The 17,239-nt window shown below is 39.1% G+C and overlaps 1 non-coding gene across 1 annotated transcript; it reads right to left on the reverse strand.

The window, feature by feature from the left end:
- Positions 1–8,639: 8,639 nt before the first annotated feature.
- Positions 8,640–8,741, reverse strand: LOC122039219. Its single transcript, XR_006128096.1, has one exon. It is a non-coding gene; the product is annotated as a small nucleolar RNA R71 (small nucleolar RNA).
- Between the last annotated feature and the right edge of the window lie 8,498 nt (positions 8,742–17,239).

Consider the following 17,239-nt stretch of genomic DNA (forward strand, 5'->3'; position numbering starts at 1 on the left):
AAATAGTTAAACAAAATTCTTAAAACTATTTAGGGCAAAACCCTAAACCAACCTCCTCGACCTGCCTAAATTAAATCCAAATTATACCTAATTCAATTCATACCTCTGATCAAGCTATACATGATCGTCTAACTACAAAACATATCAGGTCTCTACCCCCTTACCTCGGTTCGCAGCCGTGCTTTGCACCGGAAATCCAGCCCCTGAATGTTGATGCACAACACACAACAACCTGCTGTAAATCCTTCCCTATGATTCAGTTTCAAGATGAAGTCACGATAGAGATTACAAATATATCAACAATAACCCAATCTTACCTCAACAGGAACCTAGGACACAGAGGAAGGGCTCGGCCGAACCTAAACTAGGGAACGACATAGTAAGGGGAGAAGTGGTGCTCTGCCGGGGTGCTTTGCCGTGGGGAGGAAGTCGAAGCAGAAAGGGTGCCGCGGCTAGCCGGGTCTAAGGCTCAGCGTTGACGGTGATCGGAGGTCGGCGCGGCAGAAAAGGGGTTGAGGCAGGCAGCAGCGCAAGAGGACACGGTGGTGAACACAAGCTAAGGCACAGGGGAGGTGTGGCTGGCGATCGGCGCCGTCGCTCGGCGAGGAGGCAAAATCGGGAGGGCGGCTCGGCCGACGCTAGGGCTTGGATGGCGGCGTCGGGGATGGCTAGGGCATAGACTGGAGGCTCGAGCGCGCAAGAGCTTCGGCAGGGGAAGAGGGAAACGACGACAAAGAGAAATCGGAGGAAAAGAAAAACAAATAAAGAAAAGAAATAAAAGAAAAAACAAACTTTTCCTCGCTTAAATGGGTAGCCTAAACAGGCTTTTCCGGGGCCCAGTTTTATTCCCGTAAACTCGTCCATACGAGTTCCGAAAAATTCCCGAAAAATTTCCAAAAATTCTGAAAAATTCCCTTATTAATATTCGCCTATTTTCGGTATTTTACAATCCTGGTGAATGAATCTAAGTGAAAAACCCTAGTGAGTGAAGCTAGGTAGTGAGGAAGTCCTGGTAAATGAAATCAAGCAATAGAAATCTAGGTGGGTTAAGGTTGACCGGATACTGGTGATTGAAAGTCCAAGTAGGTCAAAGGTATGATCAGACACTTGGTAAAAAAGTGTTAGAGTGTATACTAAAAGTCTAGCTTTTTGTAAACATTTATTTTGAAATAAAGAATCACATTGGTCAAATGTCTATATTTATATGCTAAGTGTAGTTGTTCAATTAATTTATATTGTAGATAACATGGTGTGTGGTGTCACACACAGAAGATCATGTTATCAGTTCCTTATAAGTTATAAATAGCTCATAAGATGGATAGGAACAAACCATTGAAATAGTCATAGTGTAATTTGATATTAGTTTATCTTGACTATAAAATTACACTAGTACACCTGTATCGATAGCGGGACCATTGAGGTAGTTTCTTTTGATCTTGTTGTATAAAAGAACAAGACCTCTGTTATTATGGAAGTGTGTGTCTTAATTCCGATAATAATAACAAACACATATATTTAGTATTTATTATTTTTAATTTATCATCTGGGTGAGATTTAATTCGATAAATCAAGAAAGATGAGAGGGAAATAATATTATTTATAGTGTGTGTTGTTGATTATAGAAGGAACTGTGTCCTAGCGATCTAGGTTGATGATGTCCCCAAGAGGAGTCATAAGGATTGATGTAAAAACCCCATAGGACTTAATCCGACATGACAATAAGGTTGAGTGGTACTACTCTTGGTAGACGTTAATTATGTGAGGTTCAGAACTCATTTAATTAATAGACATTCGATATCTTAAATACAAGGAGACTAACACACTCATAATAAGAAGGAGCCCAAAATGTAATTTGGGATTGGTGCGGTAATTCAATGAGAGCTCTTTAGTGGTATGAGTTATTATTGATGAACTTGTGGTTGAAGAACATGGAGAACGCGCTTCATTGGGAGACCTTAATCAATTCCTTCTCTCGGGTCCCTATTGTAGCCTCTTATATAAAGCCTTATATCCACCCAAAGCAGCTAGCCTCTTAGCCCATGCTAGGGTCGACCCCTATCCTCGCTTGGAGCCCAAGCTGCGCGGCCGAAAAGGCTAGCTTAGAATGCCCTGCTTAAATCAAGGCCAACTATGTGAAGGGAAGAGGAACTTTATTAAAATAAATTAAATCTTTTATGTTTTTATCACATATTTTAAAAGATTTTAATTAAAATTTAATTAAATATTGATTAAATTTTAATTAAATTAAAGAAATATGATTAAAATCCTTATAAATTTTTTTATGCATAAAATAATTACAAATTTAAAATTTTTGATAAAAATTTACTACAAAAGTTTTATATCTTTTATATATCAAAAGGATTTCCAAAATTAATTTTAAAAGATATCTTTTTATTTTAGCCAAATAAATAAATCAAAAGAGATTTTAATGAAATCTTTTTGTTTAATTTTAAACATGTTAGGTCGACCGAGAGAGGAATAAAAGGAAGGAGAGTTATGATTATTTACTCTTTTTATGATCTACCAAGGTTATAAAAAGAGGATTACTTCATGAGACATAATATTCTATAACCAATCTTCTATATGTGTTTATGTGGTTCAACTCTCTTCTCTTCTTCTTTGTCGGTGGCATCATCTCTTGGAGCTCTTGGTGGCTGGTTGCTTTGAGGTGAAGAAGTAGAGAAAGGAGACATTGCTTTCTAGCATCCCTTGAGCATGTGGTGTCAAACTTGGAAGCAAGGAAGGCTTTGGTGGATTTCTTCTTGGTAGATCATCACCCACACGACGTCCAAGAGAAGGAGAGGAATACAATAGAAGATCAAGAGGTTGTTGCTTACAAAGAAAGGTATAACTAGTAATTTTATTCCGCATCATACTAGTTTTCTTCGTATGGATTTTGAAATACCAAACACAAGAGGTTAATGATTCTAGGCAATCAAATTTATGTTTCGATTTTGTGTTTCTTTTTTTTTCAATCTTGTGATTTGATTGTTCTTAGTGGTTAAACCTAGGGTTACTATAAGGAGATTAAATATTGAATTTCATTTAAAGGCTTTGTCTAGGAAGTGGTGGATGATCTCATACCCAAGAAGGCCTAGTGCCTTGCCATGTTTAACCTGGAAGCCGATTTTTGAAATAAATATTTAATCAACTTTGTAACATGGGTGGATTTGGATTAATAATGTTAAGCATCATTTGCAATCCAAGTCTAAATCTCTAAGAACAAATAAGTTGAACTTGGAATCAATAATGTTAAGTTCTGTTTGCGATTCCAAGTTTAATTTCTAAAGAACACAATAGGATATTAGGAAAGGTTCGGGACTTGTACAAAAATTTTGTACAGGGGAACCAGTACGATATTCCGAGTAGCAACCAACAACCTGGTGTGGAAAGGTTGGTAGAAGAAGAAAATCCAAGTGGGTCAGTGTTGACCGGACACCTAGTGTGGAAAGCTCTAATGAGTAAAGCTAGGCAGAAGGAAAATCCTGGTTATTGAGGCCAGGTGGAAAGCCCTAGTGAATGAAGCAAGGCAGAAGAAAAATCTTGGTGAATGAAGCTAAGTGAAAAGCCCTAGTGAGTGAAACTAGGCAGTGAGGAAGTCCTGGTGAGTGAAATCAAGTAGTAGAAATCTAGGTGGGTTAAGGTTGATTGGACACTGGTGATTGGAAGTCCAAGTAGGTCAACGGTATGATCGAACACTTGGTAAAAAAGTCCCAGCAGGTCAAGGTTGACCGATGCTAGGCAATGAGAAGTCCCAACAGGTTACAGTTGACTAGATGCTGGGTAAAGGATCCCTAGACTTAGATTTAGAAGTTAGGGCTTGGTAATTGACTAGGTTAGTCGATTACCAAAGCTGAATCGATTAAGGTAATCGATTAAGTAGGTTTCACAAAGTGTACAGAGAGGTTCATAATTGATTAGGTCAATTAATTATGAATGCTTAATCGATTACGACATTCTATTAAGCTTGGATTTCACGAATACACAAAGAGTTTGGTAAGCAATTAAGCAAGGAAGCTTAATCGCTTACAAGCTATTCTCTCGTGAATAGAAGCATGCCTAATCGATTAGGCTAGTCGATCATGCATGCACAATCGATTGGAGTAATCGATTACGATTGGAAAAGCTGTTGTGCCAGATAAAAGGTTTTCGGGTACATTGTTCTGACACATCGCTTACAACTTTGCTTCTCCACTCTCTTCACCGAATTCGCCAGTTCTTGAAGCTTCTTGGAGACAAGTGTTACTGCACTTCCAAGGTCAAGAGGCATTCCCAAACAAGAAAAAAAAGCTAGTTACAGTTTTGTTTGTGTAAATCTTGTAATATTTTCTTTGTATTTGCTTCTTTCTTCCTCTTGTTGTATTTAGAGTCTTGTACGAGATTTCTCTACCTCCAAAGTGTTTCCAAAAAGGAGTGTATTCTGTAGGATCGATAAGAATTTAGATATCTCCACAATTGCATGATATTGTCCACTTTGGGCCTAAGCCCTCATGGGAGATATCTTTTCTCTTATAAACCCATGATCTTTCCCATGTGTTTCCAATATGGGACTATGTTTGCAACCTTGCAACCCCAACAATCCCCCCCTCAAACAAAGGACCATAGGTTTCCCACGTCTGATCCTCGACCCACCAGGTCTTCCTGCCCCTCGGTCCACCCGACCTACTAGGACTTCCTGCCCCTCGGTCCACCCGACCTACTAGGACTTCCTTGCCTAGCCGCAACTAGGACTTCCTGCCCGGTGTCTGGTCCTCTTGATCCGAACATAGGAGCCTCCACTTTCTTTGTTTGAGGTCAATATTGTACCCACATGGCTCAATCAGACCATAGCTCTTGTGCACAGTCGGCGGTTAAACCTTCTGGCAGTCCGGGCTCTGATACCAATTGTAGGATCGATAAGAATTTAGATATCTCCACAATTGCATGATATTGTCCATTTTGGGCCTAAGCCCTCATGGTTTTGCTCTTGGGCTCTCCCCAAAAGGCCTCATGCCAATGGAGATATCTTTCTCTTATAAACCCATGATCTTTCCCATGTGTTTCCAATATGGGACTATGTTTGCAACCTTGCAACCCCAACATATTCTTAGTGGATGTGTGAGTGAGAACAAGATCCTTGGATTAGTGACTTCTTCTTGAGGTAGATATTAAGTAAATTCTCTTGTTAGCCTTGGGGTGCTTTTGTATCAAGTTTTATCTACTGCAATATCATCATCGATGAAACGCGAGAAGCTATTCACCCCTCTCTAGCTCCAAAGTGTCCCAACAAGTGGTATCAGAGCCAAGTTACTCTTCGCCGGAAGGGCAACAAGTTAGAGGAAGAAGAAGTTGAAGCAACAATTTCATCAAGTCAAAAATTTCAAAAGCCCAAGTTCAAGATGGATTTCCAAGATGGACTCAGATATGACACAAGGATGTCTCCACCATTCACATCAACAAGTTTCGATCTTTGAAAATCGAAGATTGAAAATTTTTTCATGATTGAGATAGTGCAATGGTTTGCTCTAATAGAAAGCTTTGAAGCTCCAACAAATAATAAAGGCCAGCTTATCAAGCAAAATAAATGGAGTAAGAAGCAAATCCAAAGATGTGAGGCTAATGATAAAGTGACCAAGCTATTGGTTAATCTATTGCCTAGTAACATCTTGAGCAAGATAAGATAATTCAAAGATGCCAAGGAGCTTTGGAGCAAATTAGCAAGAATGCATAAAGATCCCTCCACTATACAAAATCAGGAAGAATCCAAAGAGGGTAACTCATTGGATCAAGAAGAGGAGGAGTCCAAAGTTGAGAGATGCTCAACATCGAAAGAAGAAGAAGAAGGGTCATCCTCTAGAGAGCACGAAGACAAAGTCAAAGGAATATATTCCTTATTTCATGTGCATGAGGATGAAGATGATGAGGCCTCCACCTCAAGGATTGAAGGGGAGCGTGGAATATTGATGTGCGTAGATTATATACTCTTTTATGCATACTTTGACGCACATCTACTTGTATTTCATTGGCATAATCTATGTTTATTGCACCCTATTTCATTAGAATATCATACTTTCATTATATTCTGTTCGGAGATCTACTCTTTGTTTATTTTGATTGACAGGATGTTTTTTTGGAGTAAAAACAGAGTTTAAATGAAGTCTAGAGCTTCCAGAGTGACATGGGCATGCAAAACTATGTTTTCTTCATGTTCTGGCCGTGTAGAACTCACATGGGAGTGTTAAGGCCGTGTAGGGGTCATGTTGGGGCCGTGTGAACTTCACATGGCCGTTTGAAGGCCGTGTGAACCTCACACGGCCGTGTGAGGTTTTCTGACCCAGACTAAAACTAAAAAGGCCATAACTTTGTGCTCGGTGGAGATTTGGGCTGTTCTTTATACCGGGTTGTAGATAACTTCAAGATCTGCAACTTAGATGAAGACTTCAACCATATAAAACCCCATCTTGATGGTGTAAAGACGCTGAAATGAAGCATTACAATTTAGAGCTATGAACAAATGAGCAAGGGGTGTCAAGGGCCATGCAAGGTGACCATGCAGTGTACACGGTGTGAGGTTTCCATGCAGGACATGCAGATGTAGATCTCTAGCCATGTGGAGTTTCGAAGACGGATGGTGGCCATGTGCACCACCAGTGTGGATTTTCAAGAGCAGGGTGGCTGTGTGCACCACACGGCCGTCGTAGTCAGGAGGCGCGAGAGGCACTACAGTGGCACGTAAGCCGGTGCAGTACGTTGGCGAGTGGTGGACGTCAGAGGTGTGCAGTGTCGTGCCCGGAGATTCGATCCTCTCTATTTAAACCTTCCTACATGAATTGGAAGGGATCTCCTTTGGGAGAAGGCAAGATTTGGTGGTTTCCTCCCAATCTTGGGAGGATTTCTGATTCAAGGGTAGTTCTTGACGATTTCGACTCCGGAGCGAGGATTGGATCCGCGTAGATAAGTTTTCTCTTTCCCCCTTTTCTTGGTTTCTTGGATTGGGGATTTAAGAAATGCTTGTATTCTCTATTTCTTCGGGTTTTCTTCCTCGATTCATGGAGTAGATCTTGTATTCTAGGATGAAGGGAGTATTTGTATGATGGATTGATGTAATTTCTTATGGACTTGCCATTTTCTTGTTTCAATGACATTATCTTGCTTGTATCAATTAGATCTTGAATGATTAATGGTGATTCGTGCTTAATTCTCATTCTTGATTAATTGTTTAGATTTCTTATGGACTTTGTAAAGATAAACTTTCACTCGATCATCCGAGGGATCCACGTGACAGGTGCAAGCCCGTGTAAGGACGTTTGAGAGACAATCTTGAAGAGGAAATAGGAATATTCAAGAGAGTAGGATGGATTTTGTGATTAGTTTCTTGTATCTAGATAGATTAATAAGTCGTGGGCTTTTATGGTGATATCCGAGGAAGGCATAGTAATAGGTGCACTTCTGTGTAAGGACAACATAGGTTCATGTCTAATTAATCCTATTTAGATACATTTCTCAGTCCTTAGCCGGTTGTCTATTGCAAGAGAGAACCGACAACTTTCTACATGTTTGGCAATTGAGGGATAAGAATTGGTGAACCATTTACATTCGAGAAATCCTACAAAGAAACCGAAACTCCTAGAATCTCCCTTTATCATAACCCAAAACACTAAACTCTTGTTTGTTGATTTTTAATATTAGATTTGTTTACCTTCACTTTGCATTCGAAACAATTGGATAGATGTTTAGCTAATTCGCATTGAGACATTTCTAGTGCTTATTCCAGTCCCTGTGGATACGATAATCTTTTATATTACTTGCGACATTTCCGTACACTTGCGGTGCGTGACAAATTTTTGGCGCCGTTGCCGGGGATTGCGCTATAACATTAGGAATTATCAATTAAGTTAGACTAAACATAACTTTTCTTTCTTTCTTTACATTTTCATAGTTGTAACTTTAGAATTCTGTTTCTATAAGCTTTTCTTTTCTTGAATAACATTCTTGACAATTCTTTTTGATGCAATTCTAACTCTAAATCTAACTTTGCATTCTTGATTCTTAACACTCTAATCTAACTTTTCTTTATTTTCTCTTTTGATCTAGTTTCTTTCTTCTTTTCTTTTGTAAACATATCTTGCAATCTTTAGCATATGAATTATTCTAGACATTTTTCTTTTTCCTTTTATCTTTTCTTTCTTGTTTTCATTATGCATTTTCTTTCTTGCAATTTAAATTCTGCATTTGCTTTCTTGCTTTTCATATTGCATTTTATTTCTTATTTTTTATTCTTGATAATTTTCTTTTTCTCCTTGAATATCCATGAGCACTAACATGTCAAGCAGGCCCATGAGAAATTTTTCTACACCCTTTTCTGCAAGATTTTTATCTCCGTCATGCAAATGAGTAAAGTTTCCAACTAGACCAGATAATTTTCATGATACAAGGTCAAAATTGGAGGAGAAAGTAAAGTAGTCCTTATATCTTGAAACATTTTAGAGATTTGTGATTTGGTGAAATGTGAAGGAGTATCGGCAGATGCAGTTCGATTGATGACATTTCCTTTTAGTATCAAGGATAAAGCAAGGACTTGGCTATATTCTCAAAGCATCACAAGTTGGGAACAATTGGAGAAGCAATTTCTGAATCATTTTTTCCAAGTAGAGGTGTATATATTATATGAGTAATAATTTTGCTCGGGCATATGGAGAATCATTATTTGAAGCATGGGATAGATTCAAGAGTCTTCAAAGACAGTGCCCTCATCATGGTTTTGAAAAATGGTTGATTTTGCACATATTCTATGGGGGAATTTCTTTCTCAGATAAGACTTTATTGGATTCATCAGCTGGAGGTTCTTTTATGGACAAAAGTGTAGATGAAGCTTATTCGTTAATTGATCAAGTGACATTGAACCTCCATGAATGGTCGAACAAAAGTTGGATGGAATTTCCCTCAGATATTCAAGAAGTGCAAGCCATAAATGTAAGAGAGCCTGTCGAACAAAATGAAATTCAACCACCTAAAAATGTTGAAATTCACAAGTCACAGAGTGAGGAGTTCAAACATTTGGGGGCAAAGCTTGATAGTATTGTTTCAAAATGGTTTAAAGAAGATCCCCCTCCTACACAGTCAAGATCCAATGAAAAGTGTGATGATGTTGGGTTGAGAAGTGGCAAAAATTATGAAGAACTTCTGAAGAATGACATGTTTAGAATTGAGGATAAGAATAATAGAAGATCACAAGAACTCAATTCCATTTCTCTAGGAAGTTCCCAAAGGCCAGAAGTACCTTTCCCTCAACGATTAATCACACCAACATTAGATAAGCAAGTTGGATCTCCTCCAAAAGCTCAAAGGAAATTTAGGAAAAAGGAAGTTCAGTCTTTCCCAAGACCTTCACTAAGGGTTCCTTTTCCACAAAGGTTAGTGGGGGTCAATGAAAATAAAGATTTTGGCAAATCCTGTGACACTAATATGGTTGAGTGCAGATTTTTGAATATATATAAAGATGAAGATTTTTCAGATGAGGATTTTATTGATAATGTAGTGGTAAATAAGTTTTCAGATCTACCTCAAAATTTTATAAGGTGTTATAGTGACATTGAATTTTCAGATGATGAATGTGATGTGGTAGATCAACTTAAAACTGCAAGTGAAGTTATTGATTCTCTCGTTATTGATTCTCCTATTGAGGACATAGATGTTGGTTTATTTTTTGATGTATGTGTTGATGATGATGATATGGAAGAATGTGTAGGGAGCTGTGTTGTGGAAGCAGCATCTCAAGGATCACCACCTTTGTCAAGACAACCCTTAGAGGTTTTAAGAATTGATCATGTTGTGGAACAATGTGTAGGGACTTATGCAGAGCTAGCAGAGTCTCAAGAATCACCATCATTGATATCATCAACACCTGAGCTAGAGCCAGAACCATCATTTGATTCAGAGGAAGTCACATCTACATGTTTAGAAATTTCAGGTATTTCTCAGCAAAGTAAGGTTAGTATTTCTTGTGATCTTTTGGAAAACTTTATGGAGGTACCTATAATTGACTTTGTTGGATGTGATTCAGTTTTTATTACTTATTCATCTTATCTTGATATGGTTCTAGCTCTATACTATATAACATGCTTGTGGGAGATTTGTTTTTCTTTTGGATGTGCAGATTTCACATGGGCCAATAATTGGAAGCTCAATTTGAACCGTCTTCGACCACCTGAAAAAATTTCCAAGAAGACGAAGATGGAGAGAGTTATACTTTACTTTGTAGCTCCTTTGATGAAAGCTCCCTCCATAATAAGAGCCCTTGGTAGGAGGGTTCTAAAATATCTTACCCCTCCAAGAGCAAGATTTAGATGAATCTAATGAGGTGGTCGAGCTAATGACCTTAAACAAGCGCTTCTTGGGAGGCAACCCAAGTTCATTTTCCTTATTTTCTTTTATGTCTTTAGTTCTCTCTTTATAATAAACATGTATCCTCTACTTAATTTTTCTTGTCTATCTTAGTGTTGTAGAATTCAAAGTTGTGGAGGAATGTGAGTATTGGATGGAGGAGTATCTTTAAAAACATGAATGTCAACCATTTGGAGCTCATCACTTGGTAACTTCTCTTAAAATCTCCTCCACATTGTTTTTAGTTTTCATTGGGACAATGAAAAGTTTAAGTCTGGGGGGATGATGCATTTGATTTGCTTTGTTTGTTTTTGTTTTTTTCTTATGTCTTGCATTTTGTTTTGATTTTTTTTTATGGCAAAAAATTTTTTTTTTTGAGAACATCAAATCTTCACTTATATGCTTTCTTGGATTCAAGTGAAATGTTAGCACGATTATTGTCTTGATTCATGATGTTCGAATGATGCTAGTAGTAAACTTTGTGTAGTTCTTTTTTCTATCTTGGGAAGCATTAATAAGCTAAGAATCTTATGGTGATGAGTTTTAGTTTTGGTTCAACCTTAAGGATTTTATTTTCACTACACTTGTGCTTGATGCTTGAATAGTTGATGTCATTGAAATAGTCATGATTCATCTTGTTTGCTTAGTACTTGGTTTCCATGGTGATTTTTCAACTTTCATTTTGGTTACTGGATGAGGCTCAAATCATTAAAGCTCATTTGGAAAAATCAAAATATCCCAACATGTGTGCTAAAAATACATTTGTGAATAAGTTTTGCACAATGCAAACACTTAAAAAAAAAAAAAAGAGGGATATAAAAAACAGTTGTCATGAGTGGAATCTAACAAGTCACCCTTTTGAGACCGAGTTAGGTTACTGGGGAAATGACTGCTTAGCTTCCCTTGATATTGAGCACACCTTTGAGACCTTGGGTTAGTTGAGAAATATGAACCAAGTGAATGGTGAGTAAGTGCCTATTACTGGTTACTTGTCTTTCACTGGAAACATTAGGAATTCAAATTTGATGACGACTTGATTAGGACATGGATTGAAACTTGAAGGGTGTTGAGTTACTTTTACACTGTGCACAAGATTCTTATGCTTGAACCATACTTTACTTGTTTCCATGATCACGCTTGTTAATGAAACTTTTTGATAGAATTAGGAAAGTGCACTAGGTTTTATGAATATGTTGTAGAACATATGAATTTAGACTGCAGCATTTTGCTTGAGGACAAGCAAAGGTTTAAGTCTGGGGGTGTGATGTGCGTAGATTATATACTCTTTTATGCATACTTTGACGCACATCTACTTATATTTCATTGGCATAATCTATGTTTATTGCACCCTATTTCATTAGAATATCATACTTTCATTATATTCTGTTCGGAGATCTACTCTTTGTTTATTTTGATTGACAGGATGTTTTTTTGGAGTAAAAACAGAGTTTAAATGAAGTCTAGAGCTTCCAGAGTGACATGGGCATGCAAAACTATGTTTTCTTCATGTTCTGGCCGTGTAGAACTCACATGGGAGTGTTAAGGCCGTGTAGGGGTCATGTTGGGGCCGTGTGAACTTCACATGGCCGTGTGAAGGCCGTGTGAACCTCACACGGCCGTGTGAGGTTTTCTGCACTGCAGACTAAAACTAAAACGGCCATAACTTTGTGCTCGGTTGGATATTTGGGCTGTTCTTTATACCGGGTTGTAGATAACTTCAAGATCTACAACTTAGATGAAGACTTCAACCATAGAAATGTAACAACCACCCTTTCTTACTACTACTCTCTAAGGGCGACCGTTACCTAACTCCTACTCTACTTACTAGTGTCACTTATGCTATTATTAGCGACACTTAGATTTATCACGGTTCAGAGGGATTCCCACCGAAAAATTCGGCAGAGTCTCCCCTGTACCGGTGACCAAATCCACAATACATAAAAGATATACACAGCCACATGCGGCTGGATCATAATATTCTTCACAACCACGCATTAATAAATCATATTATAATCAAAAACTAAACTAGCAATAAGAATTAAACTCAAAACTCTCAGAACAAAGCATAACAAGCTACAATGCACTTCAAACTCAAGCATAAACTCATGGTTTCATAATGGAAATAAGGAAAATGAACTAGACATAAACTCTAAATGAATAAGTCTTGCTAGTCCCCTCTGGATCCCTCCATAGTTCAGCCACCACACACATCCATCATCACCACCACCCTGTCGCCTCCCTTCATATCTTAGCTTTTCCTTCAGTAGGAGGAAAGAAAACAAGATCTATAAGCGAAAACGCTTAGTAAGTACTAATCTATCTCACAAAACTCGAAATGCATAAATGAAATGCATAAGTACTGAAACTGAAATACTAAAACTATCTGCATATGCTCATGGTATACAGAAAATGAACTAGATACAAATCATACTCAGCATCAAGCAGGATAACAAGAAACTAACAATGTAAACTTAGAATCAAAGAAACTAACCATTCTTATTTATTCTAAGCTTGGAACTTATTTCATTTCTTGTATCCTTGTGTTAGAAATTAATCTTTTAATTTCTATCTTTTACTTTCTTCTTCTTTCTTTCTTCCTTCTTACTTAACTTTTCTTTTCTTAGGTTTTCTTTTCTTGGGCCCAGGCCTAGTACCAACTCATGCGCGTTCCCTAATAGGTTGGGGTTGCGAGCCACCAATCCTAAAAGAGCAGACCTCGGTCTACCAGGGCCAAGACCTCGGAAATGATCACCTGGATTTGTTTAACGACAAGCTCTTGGATGTCGGGTACTAGCCTCTTGCTTGACTTACTTGTTATCTTTCTTATTCTTTTATCTTCCTTATTATCTTTTATTAAAGATTGTGGGAGCCCTTTAAATATACTTAACAAGTATGGGTGTATACTCAACTAACCATGCTATATAACAGAATAAAACAAGTAACTTAAAGCTTACTGATCATGCTATAAGCTAAACTAAAGAAAGCAATTTAAAGCCTTTGAATCATACGGTGCAAACATGGCAAAGGATGCTATTTTAGTGCTTCTAAACATGCTGTAAAATCAAGTATGGAATGATTCTAATCATGCTATAAATAAAGCAAAAGAATACAACTTCAGGCTTCTTTAACGTGCCATAAAATAGGCAAAAAGATAACTAACTCGGACTTACTAAACATGCTGTAAAATAGGGCAAAAGAAAACTAATTCAAACTTGCTACTCATGCTATAAAAATAGGGCAAAAGAATGCAACTTTGAACTTTCTAAACATGCTGTAAAATAGAGCAAAAGAACACTAACTACCAGCCCCATTAATCCGAGATAATGCAAACCGCATAAGTTAAACCAAATCTGCAATACTTCTTCTACTTATATAGGCTACTCCTGCCACTATTCAGCACCCTGGTAACAAGCAAAAGAGACCAAAAATGCTACCCATGACTATCCATCCCAGTGACCACAACCTGTCCCTTCTTCTCCTTCCTTCAAAGCCCACGGCAGCAAGCACAGAAGCACAAACATCAATGTTTCAAGCATTAAACACTAATGGTCATGGCCAAATGATGGAGGAGGCATAACTCACAGCTATCTAAAAAACAAACAACCGAATTTTGAAACTGCACTTCCAAATCACTATCTGTACAACAACTCAAAACCGAGCTGTTCGTGCCAATTTAACAGCACAGTCCGACACTACATGCTAAAAAGGAAATCTATACCATCTCATGTATATTGCCTAATAGCAAGAATAACCATACTTCATGCTACGCAAGCTATTTAAATCAAAGTGCCACACGAAATTCCCAACTGAAACCTGTCCACACCCAATCTGATAAATTCAGATTATGGCAGCAACCTTCACAAACCTACCGAACTCACAGCGAAATTTGGAAACAAGGAATCTCATGGCATAATTTGGAACAAGGAATCTCAGAAAAAAGGAAGAAAAATCCAGAAATCCCAACAACAAAATCCGAAGCAAAAGAAACAAATCGAAGCTCGGGACAACTCCTACCGCAGGTGAGTAGTACCAATGCTTTCTTGGACTTACAACCGAAGGAGGAAGCTTTAAGGTTTCGGTTAGCTTGGATCTTCAACCTCCCTTGCGCCCACAGACCTTCCTCGACGAGGGAATCACCACCGCAGGTGAAGATCGGCCGGAAAAAGCCTTCGTCGGCGCCGGAGGGACCTTCACTTGCTGCTGCGTTTCTCGACCGAGACGAGAAGGCGAGACCGCCGTCGAGAGAGGAAAGAAAAGGCAGATAGGGTTTTTCGGTGAGAAAGGGAAAACTTAGTCCCTTTATAACTCGATTTAAATTTTGTTCCAATTACAACTTAAATATACTTCGTTCCCTTTCTTAATCACAAATCAACCGCAGCTCAATTGGTTGGCTAGGTTTGGCTGAGGTTCGGCTCGGGTCGAGGTCGTGGGTTCGAGTCTCACCTTCCACAAATTTTTGGTCAAAACTTCTTTCTTTTTGTAACCATACTAAACGACCTCCAAAAATTGCATAAAAATACTCTAAAAATTTCTAAAAATCTCTAGAATATTTTAAAAGCATTTCCAAATATTTTTATGGACATTTGGAACTTGAAATGGAAAATTAGGTGACAATCCATACCTTATAAAAAGTTAGATCCTCGAACTTAGAATATCCTGACTCTGCCCTGCACACCATCTCCCGCGCTCCAGTGATTTATCGTCTTCGTCTCGCTGACGACCTTCACTAGTGGTACTTCTTTGTTCTCAATTCTCTTGTACTCTTCCCACTATACTCTGTGTGTCTGTCTCATAATAAGATCACTCTTGGATCTGATGTTTGTTGAATCATGGCTAGGGTGGAGGCGGCTTCTTTAACGTGGGCATGAAATACATTGTGTATTGCTGGCGTATCTTGTGGTAAGTCCGGCCTGTAAACTACTTTCCCGATCCTCTATGATCGGGTAAGGTCCTACATAGCGAGGACTTAATGCCCTTCTTGCGAGTCTAAATCATCCCTTCCATAGGGCGACCTTGAGGAGGCTGATCTCCCTGCAGTTCAGTAGCTACAGTGAGTGCGGTATGTACCCATGCAGGCTGGTCAGGCGGTCTCGATTCTGCGATTTTACGGATTGCTTGAGTAGTCTAATACGTCACTATCACTTACGAGATGACTCACTCCATCCTTTTTCTCCTGCTTCTTGCAGCGGGGTGATACGCATTTTCACGTATAGTGCTTGCAGGTGCCATCTTGATGGTGGCACGATATTTATTGTTTATTAAATTGGCTGATCTTGCAAACTTCCTTTGAAATCTAGCCTTGTGAGAAGCATGTCTTCACAAAAATTCACTCGCTCGCATCCATTGAGTGGAATTTGTCTTTGAACTTGAGTTTGGTGCTGAGTGCGATGCGAGCAGCCAAAGTGTGGAGGGCGCGTACAGCCAAAGGCGATAGATTTAGGAACTCCATGATAGTCGACTATCTCTTTAACATATAGGCCCAGGCCATTTGCTACATGGAGTGGACACCTTGATGGCTAGAGTGGCCGGACTTGATCGGTGATTACTATTACCGTATCGCGTCGTATCCGTGGGTGGTTCTTGGAAGACTATTATGAAGTCGTGGAAATGTCTTCCCATTCCGTTGGTATTGGAAAGTGAAGAACTCCTCCACGATCTCTGGTGCTTTGACTCTCGACATGTCAGCAGTCTTGGCATCTTAGCTCGTCTCTTTTGAGTCCACGACCACAGAAACCTGTTTACATCTTGGTACATCTCGAAGAGCCGGGGATCGTAGGTATGGTGTCTTTGTGAGCTCTCTAGGGTCTTCTTTCTCGGTTCCTACCATTCATTGGAGCACCTTGAATCGACTCCTGATAAAATTCCGGCATACAGTACTCCTAAACTCTGAAATTTGTCTTCTTTACTGTATCCCACAACTTGATCTTACGGATAGGATCTTAAGCACCTTTCTCTGTATCCATGAAGCAATGTGGACTCTGGGTCCCGATCACGGTATCTTGATAATTTGAGTCAATCGTGACTCATACCGCGTTGGCGGGTAGTGATGTGAAGACATCGGGTGGTCACGCTCGTTCTGCTGATCGTCATACTGTTAGCTTTACTGGGTGGTAGAGAATTCGTAGTCATGTCTTTGGTAAACTCGGAAATCTCACTGTTTGTCTCGTGTTTAAGTCATACAGTGAAGAAGTATAAGACTACGATGATCTGTGAAATTCTCTGGCTGGACCATCTGAATAATCGCCGGAGTTTAAGTGCAAAAACTACGATTTATTTCGAGATCGTGAGTGGGTGGTTCCTCTGTAGTCTTCAGGTTATGCGGGCGTAATTTATGACTTTTCCTTCTTGCGTGAGTCTGACTCCTAGCCCGTCTTGAAAGCATCAGAGAAAACTCTTGTCCCAGATCAGAAACGGGGCATTGATCGATCTTCTTGCTTAGCTCTGCTCGTTCCATCGACCGTTCGCCGTTCGAAGCTTTTTGTTCTTTACTGTGTGGCACATTAGAAGCATTAGCTGGGAAAGTCTGGATGACCTAGTACCAGGCCTATATAAACGGGAGTCTCATATCGGCGTCGACCCTTCTACTCCACTTGTACGTCTCGTCGCCGGATACCTCTCTTAGAAAATTATGACTACGATTAGCACCGATTAGATGCTCGTCGCAACTACGCATAAGAATTTAGCATAACGTTATACGAAGAGCATCAGTGCTCCTCATGAGTCTTGGTCGGCCTCTCGGTCCTCGAATAGGAGATGTTGTCGAGTGAATCTGATGACAAATTTGTGAGAGATATTCTCCGTAATTGGGTGGTCCGCTTCTGTTATTCGTTAGCGGCGTAACGTACAAACCTCAAGGTAGTCTATAGAATGCAGCTTA

Source organism: Zingiber officinale, chromosome 1A, assembly GCF_018446385.1.
Source record: "Zingiber officinale cultivar Zhangliang chromosome 1A, Zo_v1.1, whole genome shotgun sequence".
NCBI classification, from domain to species: domain Eukaryota; kingdom Viridiplantae; phylum Streptophyta; class Magnoliopsida; order Zingiberales; family Zingiberaceae; genus Zingiber; species Zingiber officinale.